General features: G+C 34.7%; 1 long non-coding RNA gene across 1 annotated transcript in view; it reads right to left on the minus strand.

Annotated features, from left to right (window-relative positions):
* LOC131070939 (uncharacterized) overlaps nt 1-2974 on the minus strand; it is a 48693-nt gene extending 45719 nt beyond the window's left edge. Inside the window, exon 1 of the long non-coding RNA XR_009112435.2 lies at nt 2695-2974. This is a non-coding gene — a long non-coding RNA (uncharacterized LOC131070939). The remainder of the gene's footprint in view (nt 1-2694) is intronic.
* Nucleotides 2975-18261: the final 15287 nt, after the last annotated feature.

Genomic DNA, 18261 nt, shown 5'->3' on the forward strand with positions numbered 1-18261 from the left:
GAACATTTTTTTTTCAATAGCAAGCATTTGTAACTCATTGTTTACTTTGTCAAGCATGTGAAATTATTCATATAGTTTGGCACAACTACATATGAATTCTATACCCTAATTTTCTTTAAAGCCCTAAAATTTTTAATTATGGCGTTCTCTTAAACTCACTGTGGTAATTATCTTAGTAATCAAAGTTTTGTCTAGTCAAGTAATTGTCAAACTTAGGTCTTTTTTACTTTATTCATTTTTCTTTTGAACAACCTTAAATGTTTTTCTCATGCAAGAGTAGGTGTCATTTCTTCTACATTTAAGGTTTTTCAAAAGCAAAATGACTAAAGATATTGCTTTTGAATTGACACGACACATGTAATAGAGATATTTCATCTGATAAGGCTTTCAATTGTTGTTTGCAATTATAGATCTTTCATTTACTAGCTCATTTTGCTTGCCTCAATTGGCATTGGTCTCAAAGAGCTTTGTATATTTTACATTTATAATTTGTCCAAAAAAAATTCCAATATTGGAAGTGGGCAGAATTTATTTTTGAGATTGTGCCAAAGATTGTAAATATTAAGGTGATTGGTGGTAAAATTAAGCTCAGAGACAAGTTGTATGTGGTTCTTTTGTTCCCTACCAACTGAGGAATTTTACATCTAAATTATGTTTGGATAGAATAAATTGATGATTAGTTATACTACAATGGTTATGGTAAACATGTATGCAAATTATAAAAACATACATGATACATATAATCTATCTGAAAAAATGTCAAAAAAAATATAGAAGCTTGTATTTAGTACATAAATGATTTGAAAAATATTTTTAAAGAAATATAAATCTATATGATACAAATAATCCCTTAGACAAAAAATCATCATAAAAAGTTAAAAATGTACATATAACTAACAAGAAAAATTTAATCGTAAATTTATACTATAATTTTAATTACACCATAAATATAATCGTAATTGACCTTACTTAACATTTCCATACACAATTAAAAAACTAATGTAAAAATTTAGTATTGCAAATAATTCTCTAAATCATCCAATGTTTTACAAATCAATATTGCTATTCTACTTCGAATGTGTGTCTAAATTTATTTATGTTAATTTGCAAATACTAGCCATATGACAAGAGCACTTGATGGATTGAGAAGGATTCCACTATTTCCATGGAAGAAGAATGTGGAATGATATTAGCTTCCTAGCCATCACTAGTGTCTTTTCAAAATGTCCATTATTTTGTTGGCAAGCATTAGCTTAAACTCAACAAAGTTGCCCTTTACAGATATTGAACTTTTCTACAACTTATGAACATTTCCAATCAAATTTGGTACAGGAAATGAAAAAGGAGGGAGTGGCAAAGAAAATACGTCATTTGCTAACAAATGTAATAGGAGCTTCTCATAGTCAAATAAAAAATTCTCATAGCCAATAAAAAAGAAGCAAGTGAATTTGCACTTTAAAAACAAAAGAATATAATGTTGTATCAAGATGCTCATAGTTTCTTTCAACAATGGTTAACAATAATAGTAATCACCGTAACAATTAAATGCAAACACGAATAAAATAACTACATGGAAGTGGCTCATTACATGCTCAATCACTGCATTATTATATGAGTTTAAATTCTAATACCAAAAATTAATGCAGGTAAGCAGACACCTCTCAATAAGTATTACATGAAAATCCCCGAAGGAGCACAAAATCATGTGAAATGAAATTAAAATGGAAGGCAAAGATTTTCCATTCATTAGAAGCCTTCAAACAAATTTTTCAGATTTATATTTGCTAGCAGGATAACTACAACTTATTATATCAATATAGATGAATATGTTCCAATATCAATACAATTATCATCTGGAGCCTCCTATCTTCATAGTTGTTCTTTCTAAATCCTTTTGAATAAATTTTGAGCTATTTCATTATATTTTCATTTTCTACCCTGACTTGAATCCTTTTACTTGTACAAAACTATCACAACGAGGAGCCAGAGAAGCAAAACATGGGAAAAGAAACTATAAGACAATTTTGCATTAATAAAAAGACAATAATTAGAGCTTATTGTTCCTCACCTGTGTGCGATTAGTGGTAAACAAAAGTAAATTCAAAGCAAAATGTTTTGTATCGATTATGGTGTTCAAATTTTATATGCCTATAAAGGAAAATTATACACAAATTTTGTGTTTCCTTCCTCCAAAAAAATTGGAAAGTCATTTTAGGATACCTATGGGTTTGGAGCTCCTCTATAAAATTTGTTTATACACCCTAAAATGTGTTGCTAACTCAGTGTGGTTCTGAAGGCAAATCAGACACAAATTTTATGTTTCCTTCCTCCAAAAAAATTGGGAAAGTCATTTTGGGACACCTAAGGGTTTGAAGCTCCTCTGTCAAAATTGTTTCTTAAGGCTTCGAAGGATTTTAGGGCTGCAAGAGAGGTCTTTCAGTTAACCTATGAGGATTCTGGAGCAAGAGAAGAGATACAAATATTTGTGAAAACAAGTTTGGTATATCTTTGTTTGATTCACCTTAATCTAAGGAAATTATTTCTAATCTTTGTTTGATTCACCTTAATCTAAGGAAATTATTTGTAATGTAACCTAGTGTTGCTTATTTGTATCTATTAATAGACAACACAAAGACAATGAAAAATCAAAGGAAGCCAATAACAACACAAAAGTAGGGTTTGAAAGAAACCTACCTCAAAATCTCCTCCAGAAGTGCCCATGTTCCTCAAATGTAGTGTGGAAAACCAGCGACATTCGTGGGAGCGAAGGAATTATGGAGTCGACCCTATAACATGCATGCATGCAAAATGTGGAAGCATAGACAAGGCACGTGAATTGTTTTGGGAACACCATGTGCTACATGATGCCAAGGTAAAAATGAATAGAAAATCATTAATTTTTTCCTGTTTGTTCTTAATTTATAAGAGAGTGAAAACGAAAAATGAAAAATGAAAAAAACCACTGGGAAAATATGAAATGCGCAAACCATAGGATAAAATATTTTGGCATGATTTACAGAGCAAGAATTAATGGCAAACAAAGATTTAAAAACATTAGTCTCCTCCTTATGGCATGGACTAATAAGAAGATAGATAGATAAATAAACTAGCTTTGTGTCATTTATTTAGTTTGAATTAATAGATGTTTTTGTAATAAATAATTTATTTTATTTTTGTTTAAATTTTTAAAAATATCTAAAACTATCAAATTATTTGTTTTCATAAGAAAAAAAATTATTAAAATTTGGATAGCAAATTCTATATGTATAATAAAATAGTGATATAATTATATATTTTTTGATGACTAAATAATTTATTAAAATTGTCAATAAAAATACTTACACATCTATTGAAAATCACTTAAGTATAAAAAAATATCTAAATCCACACATGAGGAATACATTTATAAGGATAGCTTATTATTTATTGAAGACCAGAACAAATATTTTTACTTGTTGATTACTTGTAACACATATTCGTGTTTAATGAAACATCTTTACCCCTTAAATAATATCAAATTGAGTTGACTACAAAAATTTTATTATCTTTTTGGTGTTTCTTTCCATTGTAGGATATATCATATTCAAGCTCACGACAAAATGTGCATACAGAATATAAGCTAAAGCAGTAAAAAAATGTAGCACTAGCAATCATATGTTGGTGTGCAATGGGTACGCCAAAGAGGTGTGAGAGGTCAGTTAGACAAAAAAAATGGTCTACTTGAGGTCAATTGGTAGGACATTTAGAAAATGGTGTTATTTGTGTAATAAAGGTATTAATGGGGAAGTGATAGCTTCAAATCGACTATGCATCTAGTTATAAGGATCCAAATTAACTAAAGAAAAACCTTTGAATTAGGAATGTTGATAATGGGTGTCTCAAACTTACTGGTTGAAATCTCGAATAGATGGCACTTGATCTCTAAAGTGAGCAGTTCAGTGTTGATAGCATTCATGTTATTGATCATCTTCAAAAGAAACTCAATAACCTTTGTGTTATTGACAACAGTTAATAACCTTCATATTATATACCCGCCTAGAGAAGCAGTGTGCAGAACACTCCGGGATAGTGGGGAAAGAAAACTAAGTACTTTCCATTAAACCCTGCAGTGTGACAAAGGTGTGACAAATAGAGTTGTGGGATAGCAAGATGAAGGAGACTTGAACTCCCTCCCACCACCCCGCGGGACTCTAAGGTTCAAGTAAGAGGACTTGCGGGATAGTGGAAGTTGGACAACTTTGTCTTTCCCGTCACCCCGCAAGGGTTGTCTGGAGAACACAAGAGTCATGTGGGGTTAAGATGGAGGGAAAAGAGATGGTTCCTCCTACCACCCCACAGGACTCTAAGGGTCTAGTAAGAGGACTTGCGGGATAGAAAAAGACTTGTTTTCACTGCCACCCCATAGATAATCTAAGGGTTCCCGAGGTGTTGTGCAGGCTACCTAGGGTAGCATGAGACATGCTCTTCCCGCAACGATGTCAAAAGTGACTTCAATGATAAGTTGAGTCAAAAGCGATAAAGGTGGAGACCACAACCAAATGCCAAGTGACTTGTTGAGTTGTGTATAGATGATAGGTGGAAATTGGAATGACTTAGAGGAAGCGATGGAGATAACATGGCGTGTTATTGACAATCTGAGGAAGTTCAATAGTTGGAGATGTGGTAACTAAATCGATCTGTATTTCAACAGAGACATATAAACGTCTAGTAAACGGTTGAAGAGAAGGTTGGTTGGTCATGTTGGATGATTGGTAACTCTATAATGTTGAATTGAAAAGATGATTGTGAACATAATCATCTAAACTGTTGCTACTTGAATAGAGACCAAATCAAAGCTTTAAAATTTGTAAACTTGTATGTAAATAGTTTTTATGCTAATACAAGAGATTGCTTTGGTGTGTGGTTTTTTCACCTGTAAGGGTTTTCCCACGTGAAATCTGGTGTACATCTTTGTGATTGTGTTTTTTATGTTGCTTTGTTTATCTTGTATTGTGTATCTTAAGTTGTTGTAATTAGAATTGAAACACATATCTACTTTTCTCCTCTAAGAAATTAACATTAGGAAGGTTGTTTTCAGCACCATGCTTTCCTTACAAGTGGTATCAAAATCTGGCCAGTTGTGTTATCATTGTGGGTAGGACAGGGTAGATTGAGATGGCGAGCACATCAGGAAGAGTGGACATTGAGAAATTCAATGGCGGCAACTATGAGTTATGGAAACTCAAGATGGGAGACTCGTTGGTTGATAGAGACCTCTGGGTTGCATTGTCCGGAACAAAACCATCAGGCGTGAAACAAGAAGATTAGGACCTTGCAAATAGGAAGGCCAAAGGGTTGATCAGATTATGCCTTTCGGATTTTGTTCTATTGAATGTTCATGAGGAGAAAACAATGGCTTATTTATGCAAGAAACTTGGCGATATTTATAAGGAAAAGTCTTTGGTAAATAAGTTGTTCCTAAGGAAGAAGTTATACTCCTTGAAGATGAGAGAAGGGATATATGTGGAAGATAATTTAAATGCTTTCAACATGATCACCGCATAGTTAACTTTTATGGGAGTAAAGATTGAGGATGAGGACCATTGTATGCTTTTGTTATGTTCCTTATCAGACACATGTGACCATCTGGTGATGGTTATCGGGAGTACAACGACCACCTTCAAAATGAAGAATGTGGTTGCTTTGTTGCTTTTAGAAGATGCATGGAGAAAGTCTTCTGAAATGGCCAACGAGGCCCTTGCTATTCGAGGCAGATCAAAAGAGAAAGGCAAATAGAAGGATAAAAAGTCCAAATCAAAATCAAAGGAGAGATCAAAGTCTCCTAGGAAGAAGTCCAAGGTGAAATGATGGAATTGTGGACAGACTTTCCATATACAAAAGGATTGTAAAGAGGAGAAAAAGAAGAAGAAGAAGAACTCTTCTAATACTGAATCTTCTCATAGCGATGCAAATGCCTTCATTGCTACCTTGGCAATGCAAACAGCTGGCAATGTCTGGTTGATCAACTCTGGTGCATCTTTCCACATGACATCTCATAAATAATAGTTCTCCAAGTATGAAAAGTATGATGGTGGAAAGGTTTACTTGGCTAGTGATTCATCTCTTGAAATTGTTGGTCGAGGAAGAGTTAGAATTTAGTTTCCTGATGAAAGAACAAAGGGAATTGAAGGCATAATGTGCATACCAAGTCTGGCTCATAATTTTCTTTTTGTTAGTAAGCTGAATGATGCTAGTGTACAAGTATTATCCTCAGGTGGTGGTTGTAAGATGACTAGAGGCTTTATAGTGTTGGATAAGGTTGCAAGGATTGGTACTCTATTCAATCTAGATGCACAGTTTGTTCAATGTAACAGTGTCTCTAGAAAGTCAGACAAGGCTACCTAGAAGAAGAACATTGCAAGTTTAATGGAGGTTAAACTTCCTACTGAGAAAACAATGCTTTGGCAACATAGACTCGATCACATAGGAGAGAAGGTCTTAAAAGCTCTGAAAAATAAGTGTCTTGTTGAGGGGCTCGATGATTGTAACCTTGAATTTGAATTTTGTGAACATTGTATATATGGAAAGAAACACCATGTCTCATTTACTCCAGTCCTCATAAATCTTCTAGTTTGCTAGATTATATACACTCTGATGTATTTGGTCCAATTAATGTTCCTTCGTTGTCGAATTCTAGATATTATGTTTCTTTTATAGATGATTATTTGAGAAGGGCATTTGTGTATTTTTTGAAAAATAAATCAAAAGTGTTCAGTCAGTTTAAGGAATTTAAAAGCTTGGTTGAAAAATCAGACTGGTAGGAAAATTAAATGCGTAAGGACTGATAATGGAGATGAGTTTTGTTCAGCAGAATTTGATCAATTTTGCAATGATCGTGGAATTAAAAGGCATAAGACTACACCTTACACTATACAACAAAATGGAGTTATTGAAAGGTTGAATTGAACATTGATGGAAAAGGTGAGAAGCATGTTGAGTAGTGCTGGTCTGGAGTAGAAGCTATGGGCTGAGGATGTGTCTATGACATGTCATTTACAAAATAGATCTCTCACTTTAGTGTTGGTGGATAAAATGCCCATGGAAGCATGGTTTGGTAAGAAGCCCTCTCTGAGATATGTTTGTGTCTTTGGCTATGAGGCATATGCTTATGTGCCTAATGTAAATAGATCTATGTTGGATAACAAAGTTGTTAAGTGTATCTCTATTGGCTATGGCTTGAGAGTGAAAGGATACAAGCTTTGGAATCCGGTGACTTAGAAGGTATCGTACAGAAGAAGTGTAATCTTTCCTGAGCTGAAGACCACCTAAGTTGATATGCAGTCTGCAAAGAAAGATAAATAGGAAGTGGAAATTGAAATTCCTCTAACTCCAGAAAAGGAGAAACTTCAAACTTCATGTGTACCTGAAAGTGAGGAGATCTCAAGCAGCTCTAATAGTTTTGGTCAAGAAGAAGAACAAGAACCTCCACCTCAGCCATTAAGGAGGTCTACATGGGAGAGAAGACACCCTGATAGGTATGGTTTCTCATTGTTGGATACTAATTGTGCCTATGCTTTGGTTACTAACACTGATGAACCTAGGATTGTGAAAGAGGCAATACAAATGCCTGATTCAACTTGCTAGTTGGAGGCCATGAACAAAGAAATGGCTTCACTAAAGAAGAATGAAACCTAGGATTTGGTGCCCTTGCCTGAAGGTAGAAGACTTGTTGGCTGAAAATAGGTATTTAAAAAGAAAATTGACCTAAATGACAGTATGGAAAAGTATAAATCTAGATTGCTTGTGAAGGGCTATTCCCAAGTTGAGGGAATTGACTATGGAGAAATATTTTCTCCTGAGCAAAGCTAACATCTATCAAATTTCTTCTATCACTTACAATAACATATGACTTTGAGATTGATCAGATGGATGTGAAGACAATGTTCCTTCATGGAGATTTGGAGGAAGACATTTATATGTCCCATCCTGAGTATTTTGTGGTAAAAGGTACAAAATCCTTAGTTTGTAAGTTGAAAAAGTCTCTCTATGATTTGAAACAATCACCTAAAATATGGTACCAGGAGTTTGACACATTTGTGTTGTCTCTAGGTTTTGTAAGATCGGAATATGATCATTATGTGTATTACAAAACTGAGAATGACCGTGTGCATATCATTGCTATGTATATGGATGATATGTTGTTCATTGGGAATAATAAGAGTATGGTTTCTGACTTAAAATATCAGTTGTCAGCATGGTTTGAAATGAAAGATTTAGGTACGGCTAAGTATATTCTAGGGATGGAAATCAGTAAGGATAGAAATAATAGAAAGCTTTGGATCAGTTAGAGCAAGTACATTAGTATTGCTCTGGAGAGATTTAACATATCAGATTGCAAGCAATTAGTTGTTCCAGTATTACAGGAAACGAAACTCTTTGTTGAAGATTGTCCAAAATCGCCTTCTGAGATGGACATGGCTAAGGTGCCATATGCAAGTGCAGTTGGTAGCCTATTGTATGAAATAGTCTATATAGGGCCATACATTGCCCTAGTAGTGGGATTACTAAGACAATTTATGGAAAATCCAAGAAGATCACATTGGGATGTTGTGAAGAGAGTGTTTGGATACCTGAAAGGTACCTCTTAGTATGCTTTGTGTTACCATGGAAATTTGGTTGGATCGCAGAGGACTATAAGCATTCAAGGATATGTGGATTCTAATTGGGCAAGGGACATTGATAGTAGAAGATCCACCAGTGGATATATATTCATGTTGAATGGTGGTGCAATCAATTGGATGAGCAAGCGGCAAGTTGTAGTCGCTCTATCTACTATAGAGGCAGAGGACATGGCAGAAATTCATGCCTATTAAGAGGTTGTTTTGCTTAAGCGTTTGTGTTCTGATGTTGGGTTTAATGTAGGACAAATTTCTATTTGTTCTGACAGTCAGGGTGCCATTTGTTTGGTAAAAAATCCCTTTTCATGGCAGGACGAAACATGTTGATGTGTGGTATCACTTTGTTCGTGACATGGTGGAAGATGGAAAGGTTAATCTAGAAAAGGTGGATACTCTAAAGAATATTGTGAATGCATTGACGAAACCTATGAACACAACAAAGTTAAAATGGTGAGCCAATTCGATGGGCTTTAGAGACCATGATTCTCACTAATCACTAAGTGTTTTGGAGATACCAGTAAGTTCTTCATCAAGTTGGCAAATATTGAGAATGGGTGTCTCAAACTTACTAGTTGAAATCTTTAATTGATGGCACTTGATCTCTGAAGTGAGCAGTTCGATGTTGATAATGTTCGTGTTATTGATCACCTTCAAAGGAAACTAATTAACCTTTGTGTTATTGACAATAGTTAATAACCTTCATGTTATATACCCACCTGGAGAAGTATGGGTGCAAAACAATGGCTATCACACACAGCTAGGTATTTGGACTAGAGACACAAGTTACCATTGAGAAGCTATCTGAATTCCATTCTTCTGACTCATTTATTTGTCAATCTGAGGATGTGTAACTTGAAATGGGACTGCAAAGTATATTGCTTGAAATGAGACTGCAAAGTAAAAGTATATGCCTTTTTATATTGCTTGAAAGTGATTAAACAACTGTTTACAGAAAAGGAAATTGCTTGAAATCACGACTTTAAAGATAACATTAATTTATACTAACAAAATTGTTAGAGTAAAAGGTTAATTTCACTTTATTAGTTTAATTAAGTCACCTTTTATTCCTTCTTAAGTTTCTCTTAGTTATGCATTGTATGTATTTAATAATTATTATAATTATTAAATACATCTCATTTAGGTTTGCACACCTTTTAGGGTTGCACAATCTCCTTTTAGAAGGATTCTATTGTATTTCTTTTTTATTCCCTCTCTGAATGATAATTTCTTTCTTCAGAGTCATTGTTGGTTTTTTTGTCTCCATTCTTCTCTTGTGATAGGCTTTCTTGCATACGGGTGATCTTGGGTTGTGAGAAGTTGGATTTATCAACTTTTTCATGGTATCAGAGCTCAGGTCTATTGCAGCTTGTTCTTGATTTGTTGAAGAATTTTTTGGAGCTTTGAGGGTTTCAATTATTCAGAGTTTTTTTTGTTGGATTTGGGGGTACTTATTTTTTGGGGGTATTTTGGGCTCAAACATACCTCACCGTTGTGCTCAGAGCACCCCAAAACCCCCCATTTTCATATAAATTTTGTCCATTTTGGACAAATTTGGCTTCTAGAATTTTTTTTATTTTACCCTTTTTTGGGCACGATTCCCAAAAAATTGCAAAAAAAAGAAAAAAAATTGCAATTTAATGGCTTTCAAGACAACATGGCTTACAATCCGCTTGGAGCAGACGACGATTATACACTATTGTCGCATGAGTTACTTTAGTCGATGCGGTCAACGACTCCCTTTGTTGTCGTTGGCGGTCAGGGTAGCCGCTAGCGGCTTCCGCTACCACCTAGTGGTTAGCCCACCACCACCACCACCACCGTCGGTGCACCACCCCAATCCGCTACCTTCGCTCAACCCGAGTGCCACCGCCACTAGCTACATCACCCACTGGCCACCGAAGCTCCACGAGACCCTGTTTTACATGCTTTTTGATAGGGGGTGGTTTTTTGGCCATAACTTGGGCAAACGGGGGCCTTTTTCAATTTATCATATATTGTTGAAAAGCTCTTTTCGAGAACTATCCAGATCTAGAAGTAAGGTTCGAAGATTTTTTTATTTTGTATCTATTTTTTGCCATCAAATTCAGAGCTCTTTTATGTACTCCAAGAGCCATAACTTGGGCAAACAGAGTCCTTTTTCGAAAAACAAATAGGCATCAAAAAGGTCTTGGACAACCTTATTCAGATTTGGGGTTCATTGTTCTAGCAGTTTTACTAGGTACACAAGATATTATCTGAAACAATTTTTTTTCTCTTGCTTTTCATTTTGGCTCTCAGATTGTACTGGGGTTTGGTTTTTCATCTTGTGGGGGGGTGTTATTTTCTACTTTCTATAATTTACTTCAGAAAATCAGAACACCTAAAACTCAAAAAAAAAAAAAAAAAGCCATGAAGAAGTTGAGAAATCCGATTTCTCACAACCCAAGATCACCTACCATAGAACCAACGACATCAACTGTAAATCGGGCCCACTTGGGAAAAGACTGAGCTATGAGTGGTGGTGTTAGTGGTGGTGGTGGTGGTGGTGGTGGTGGTGGTGGTGGTGGACCATCATTTGCATCATCCTCAAGGAATAAGGAATCCTTACAAGATGAAGAGGGAGGAGGAGGCAATGAGGGAGAAGTTGGTGATGGAGAATCCATCTAAGGAAGGTGCTCATCAAATTGGACATCCCGCCTAAACAGGACCTCTTTGGAATCAAGATCAAACAACCTGTACACCTTAACATCCTCACAATAGCTAACAAATATAAGTGGTCGGCTCTTCCTCTCCATGACTTTCTTCTAAGCATCTAGAATAAATGCCCAAGCCTCACTACCAAAAACTTGAAATGATGAAACATCAGGCTTGATATGGGACCAAGCCTCCTCAGGAGTCATCTGTTGCAATGCCTTATGAGGCATCTGATTCTAAATATAAATGGCACAATTAACTGCCTCAGCCCAAATAGCAAACTGCATAGAACATGACTGAAGCATACAATTTACCATCTCCTGTAGTGTTGTGTTCTTTCTCTCAGCAACACCATTCTGCTGAGGGGTGTGAGGAGCTGATAATTGATGTTGCAAACCATGCTCGGTGCAGAAATCTATAAAATCTTGATTCACATACTCTCTCCCATTATCTATGTGTATCCTCTGGATAGAAAGACCAGACTGATTCTCAACAAATGTCTTAAAGACTCGAAATGAATCAAAGACATCATACTTGAAATTAAGAAAGTACGCCCATGTACGTCTAGAGAAGTTATCAATGAATGTGAGCACATACTTGGCCCCTGAAAAAGATGGAGTCGGAAATGACATAAGATCACTATGTACCAAATCCAAGGGTTCTTTAGCACGTGTGGCTCTTCCTATAGGAAAAGGATCCTGGTGATGTTTGTAAAGTGCACAACCTCGACATACACCATCAGTACAGGATATCCCAATTACAAGTGCCTATGTGCTCATTTGTTGTAAGTATCTTTAACTGACATGGCCAAAATGCTCATGCCAAAGTCTACTCATGGAATTGACATGTTCTACAAGAGAAACACCTGAACCATCTGGACTCTCAAAGCCATCAAACTTGTATAACCGAGAATCGGGATCAACGCTGCCAAAGCCACAACCAAATCACGATCATGGAGATCTCTAATAACCACATCATGTGCTGAGAACTCAACTGTTTTACCAAAGCCAAAATGACAAATCTGATATACAGAGAGGAGGTTTGTCGAAATATCAGGAAATAGAAGAACATCCTAAATACAACCACCTGTCAATGGAATAGTACCTGAACCTGAAACTGAGAGTTGTGTTGTCACCAACTGCAATCTGTAAAGTATCACTGTGAGCAAGTAAGGTAACAAGTTGTTGAGAGTGTGTCATGTGGTGAGAAGCCCCTAAATCAATAATCCAAGTGGATGCAAAAGTAATAGCTCGTGCAAAAAGAGCACGTCCTTTCCCTGTAGAAGAGGAAGAAGGAGGCTTGAGGAGAAGAAATATGATGGTGTTGCATGGCTTCCTCCAAAGCCTCTAATTGTTTCACCAAACTTAGAAGATTTCTCCTATTTGGGATAGGACTTTAGTTTAGAATCAGATTTAAGTGGTGGCTTGGAGGGACTCTCACTGCCAGTTGAATCCTTCTTAGGCTTCGGTTTGTGCTTCTTGTTCTCTTTAGATGTTTGTGCAACCAACGCTTTGTTCATTGATCCTGTGAGAGAGTCCAACTAAGATAGGTGATCCTTTTGATTCTCATCATACTTGTGCACATACATCTGGTTCTAGAATTTTGTGTCATGCCATTTTGGATGATCCTCAGAAATTTTCAGAGGCGATCGGTAACCTAGAGTGGGATAGGGCCATGGATGAGGAGTATTCTTCTTTGATGAAGAATTGTACTTGGGATCTTTGTACTCTTCTGAAAGGAAGAAGTTGGTTCGGTGCAAGTGGGTGTATCGTACCAAGTATGTTGTAGATAGTTCTATTAATAAGTATAAGGCTCGTCTTGTTGCAAAGGGGTTTTATCGGGTGGAGGGTATTGATTACTCCAAGACCTTTGCTCATGTCACCAAGATGAATTCTATTCGCTTTGTAATTTTGCTTGTTGCTTCACAAGGATGGACTATTTTTCAGATGGATGTGAATAGTGCCTTCTTGCATTGAGACCTTCATGAGGAGATCTATATGGAGAAGCCTCAGGGATTTGTGCAGGATTCTTCTTTGGTTTGCAGACTTTATCATTCATTATATGGTCTCAAATAGGCCCCACATGCCTGGTATGAGAAGATGGACTCTTTCTTGCTTTCCACACTCTTCACACGTTGTCATTCTGATCCCACGGTTTATATTCAGCGTCAAGGGGATGATATAGTTATTTTTGTGTTATATGTTGATGATCTCATCATTATTGGTATCTTGTCCTCCTTGATTCAGGATATTCAGAGAGCTTTCATGGAGCAGTTTAAGATGACAGATCTTGGACTTCTGCACTATTTTTTGGGCTATGGGTTATTCAATCTTCTAATGGGATTTACATACTTCAGCAGAAGTATACTCTCGATATGCTTCACATATTTGACATGCTTTCTTAGAAGCCTGTACCCACACCATTTCAGTCAGGTGTTGTTTTGTCTACCACTTGTTCTACACCTTTCGTGGATTCTACCTTATACAAGCAGTTGGTTGGCAGTTTGTTGTACCTAACACATACACGCTTAGATCTTTCCTTTGTAGTTGGTCTTGTCTCTAGGTTCTCCCATGATCCCCATGAGAGCCATTGACGAGCTGCCAAATGTATTTTGAGGTACATTTGTGGCACTACACAGTTTGGCATTCACTATAGTTCAGGATCTCTCATTGAGGCCCTCCTTCCTTCATTTTTTTTATCATGCTTTTTTCATCTCTTTTTTGGAGGAGAGTTTTTCCCATGTGGTTTTCTCTATTTCTCCGATTTATAGAGATTTGGTCGTCATTGGGTACCTCATCAGGCTTTTTTGTCAGGACCCAAATTTACTTTCATCATGTAGTTGCATTTGCTTTCATGCATTTAGTTTGCAGCTTCTCCCTAAGCTCATCTTAAGGGGGGTGTTAGAGTAAAAGGTTAATTTCACTTAATTAGTTTAATTAAGTCACCTTTTATTCCTTCTTAAGTTTCTCTTAGTTATTCATTGTATGTATTTAACAATTATTCTAATTATTAAATACATTCTCATTCAGGGTTGCACACCTTTTAGGGTTGCACAATCTCCTTTTATAAGGATTGTATTTCTTTTTTATTCCCTCTCTGAATGATAATTTCTTTCTTCAGAGCCATTGTTGGGTTTTTTGTCTCCATTCTTCTCTTGTGATAGGTTTTCTTGCATACAGGTGATCTTGGGTTGTGAGAAGTTGGATTTCTCAACTTCTTCAAAAATACCAATTCTTCAACTTGTACAGAAATAACTATTTTGCCTTGTCATGGCTGCAGGAGCAGTCACAGAGTTACAAATTGTGGCTGCAGGAACAGACATCAAGCAAGTGAATGAAACATAACTAAGCAACTTGTAAGAATATTTAATCTTTACTTGGCTTAGGTTTATTTGTATTTAGTTTAGTATATTTCTTTGGAATACCTACATGTAATTTGTCCTCTAGTACTTGTGTGAGGACAAGTCATTTCTTTTATTTTCTTTTATTAAGGAATTTTAGATTTCCTCCTTAAAAAGATGTGGACACATGGCACACACATTTTATGAATGGTGGTATTCATAGATTTGGGAGTTACTTTGTAACTCCTCTCCTAATCTCTATTTAAGAGATGTCTTCTCTCTCATTTCTTCTTAATGACATTATTGTAAAGAGATTCTCTCTCTCTCTCTCTCTCTCTCTCTCTCTCTCTCTCTCTCTCTCTCTCTCACACACACACACACACACACACACACACACACACACACACACATTTTAGGCATTGCCTCATTAATAATAACACAAGGGGTTTTTCTTTTCTTTTCCCCTTTCAAAATTTCTTGTGCCTCCTTCTTCACATTTGGGTGATTGCTCTAAGGTTTCTTCATTTCTCTTGGTAACATTTACTTCATCAATAAACTTACTTGGATTTTTCTTTTCTTTTCTTGCTCTTGTATTTCCTTTTATGGTATCAGAGCAAGTTCTAATCCTTGTTTCAAGTTGAGATTGATGAAGGTTACCATTCTATGGATTTCACCTTCTTGGAGGCATTCTTGAGAGGAGAAGAAGTTCTTTCTCTAATATTTTCTATTGTGCAGGTTTTGGTTTTAGTTTTAATTTTTTTTTTATTGCATGCAGGTTTAATCTTCTTAGATTCTAGTTTTTTATTAAAAAAAACTTTGGAAGGCTTGCCGCCAAAGTTTCTTCTTTCTGGTTTAAATTTGTGGTTTTGGAAGGCTTGCCGCAAAAATCCATTTCTAACCTCTTTTCCTACATTCTATAATTTATATTTATCAATTTTGGAAGGCTTGCCGCCAAAACATTTTCCATTATTCAGTTGCTTCTCTGATTTGCTTGCAGGTTTTAACATTTAAGTTGCAGATTTTTGGATAAATAGAAATTTTATTTTGTTAATCCATTTATTTTTTGTATTTACGAAAAATATCAAAGTCTAACATTTCCTGCAGATTCTAATTTGTAAAAGGCATGAATCTCTATGCTTTGCAGTTCTATATTGCAATTCATTAGTATTTGTAGTTTAAAATTTTGATTTGCCTCTGCACCTGTAACGTTTCATTCCTCTGCATTCAGGCCTTGTGTTAATTCACCTTGCATTTATCTTATCTTTTGTTTGTAACATTTGTTCTTCATTTCTCTATCATTTTATTTCTATTTTTTCTCTTGCACCAAGTTCACCTCTAATCCTTCTCATCATAACGTCTCTCCTCTGAATTTTTTCACATCTTTGATAGGAAAGCAAACTATTATCATTGCGTAACCTGAGCGATTGTTGTAGAGTAGCATCGCTATTCCATGAAGCAAAAAAAACTAAATATACTCATTTCACCCCTGCTCTATAACGTTTTCTGCTCTCTGTGCTATTTTTTGTAACACTTGTTTCTACAGCAATAGCAATTCTTAGTAATGCCTTTGGTATTTCCATCATCTCCTGCGTTGCATAGCTTATAACGCCTCTGTTGTTTGAATAATCTTTTACGTTTTGGTTTGTTCATTTCTTGCAACGTATGAAAGTTTGCATTCACTACCAAAATTTAATCCTTAAAAAAAGCTAAGTTATTCCTTTCATATAAAAAATTGTATACTTTCACGTAATACAGTTAAGTTTATGAAACTTTTTTAAAAGTTTATATTTAAAATGTAAAGTTTATAAAAGTTTATTCATATTAAAAAATTTAAAGTTATAAAGTTTTTAATTTATATTAATAGATTTTAAAAGTTCATATTAAAATTTGATAATTTTTTTTAAAGAAATATTTTAATATATATAAAAAAAAATTCATAAAGTTTTTTTGTTATTTTTTAAAGTTTTAAAATATAGATATTTTTAAATATTACTTTTGTTTAAATAAAATTAATTGTATTTTTTAATTTTATCATTGTAATTTGGTTTATTTTTAATCAAGGGGGTTATTTTTTCGTTTTTTTAATCAAAGGGGTAATTTTTTCATAATCTAACCATTATTTTGCTATCATGTCTACTTTAATTCCGGAAATCAAATTAAATAGTTCTAATTATCATTAATGGAAAACACATATTTCTTTTATTTTTCGTTTCAAGCATCTTTTGGATGTTGCTACTGATAAAATTTCAGGCCTGCTACAACTACTCTTCAAGCCGACCAAGACAAGTGGATGGCTCAAAATGAGGAAGCACTTGGTTTGATTGAAATTTCAATGGTTCCTGATTTGTATGTTCTAATTGGAAGCGTATGAAGCTTGGGAAATTTTAAAAACAACTTATGATAGCTCAAATGAATCTCGAAAAATTCAGCTTCAAGATCAACTCGAAGATCTCAGGTATACAAATTTTAAAACCATGGATGAGTTCTTATTAAAGTGATTCAATTAATGGTCAATTAATTGGTTTAGGAGTTACACTAGTTGATTTACGTTTAATTCATCTTATTCTTAAAAAATGTCTTCCTCGTCAATTTCAGCAATTTATTACGAATATTCATGCTCAACTTTCTATTCCTAGTTTAGCTACTCAATTAACATGATAATTTTTCATACTTTATTACGTCAATAGGAAGCTAAATTAATTTAAGTTGATACTCTTAAAAGTAGTGAACATGCTTTTATGTTTAAAAATCAAAATCATAATAATAATTTTAGATCCAATAATAATAATCATAATCATAATAATAGTCACAAATCTTCTAATTATCAATCTCATTCTAAATCCTATGATAACAATTTTCATAATAATAGTCAAAATAATATGTACAATAATCAAAGGAATAATTCTCATACAAGACCCTATTGCACGTATTGTGGGAAAGATGGACATATTACTAATAATTGTTTTAAGAAGCAAAATGGTAAAAAGCCCATGAACCAAAATAATCAAAATAATCAACAACATAAACCTCATTATAAGAAAGGTAATAATAATGGTAATTCATCTCATCATGCATTTACATGTACTTATAATGTTTTTCAACCACTTGAGTGGATTATTGATTCTAGTGCATCTCAGCATGTTACTTCTCATAAAGAATATTTTGAATCTTTGCATCCTGATACTTCTAATATTCATGTTCAATTAGCTAATAATCATAGTTGCAAAGTTGAATCTATTGGTGATGTGAATGTCCCTAATGGGAAATTACATGATGTTCTTTATGTTCCTGAATTAAAATCAAATTTGCTTTCAGTTCCTAAACTTTGTCAAGTTTATAAGATTAACTTTTATAGGGGCATGTGTTATATCATTGATCCAAAAACTAATCATGTTATTGCTACTGCTAAAATGGATATTGATAACTTATTCAAGTTCTATGAATTTGCTCCTACAAAGTATTCCTTTGTTACTACTGTTGATTTTACTATATGGCATGAAAGACTTGGCCATCTCAATTTTGATTATATTTCATTGATGCAAAAAGAAAATATGGTTGATGGATTGCCTACTATTGTTCCTTCTCAAATTA

The sequence above is a fragment of the Cryptomeria japonica genome, chromosome 1 (genome assembly GCF_030272615.1).
Source record: "Cryptomeria japonica chromosome 1, Sugi_1.0, whole genome shotgun sequence".
NCBI lineage: Eukaryota > Viridiplantae > Streptophyta > Pinopsida > Cupressales > Cupressaceae > Cryptomeria > Cryptomeria japonica.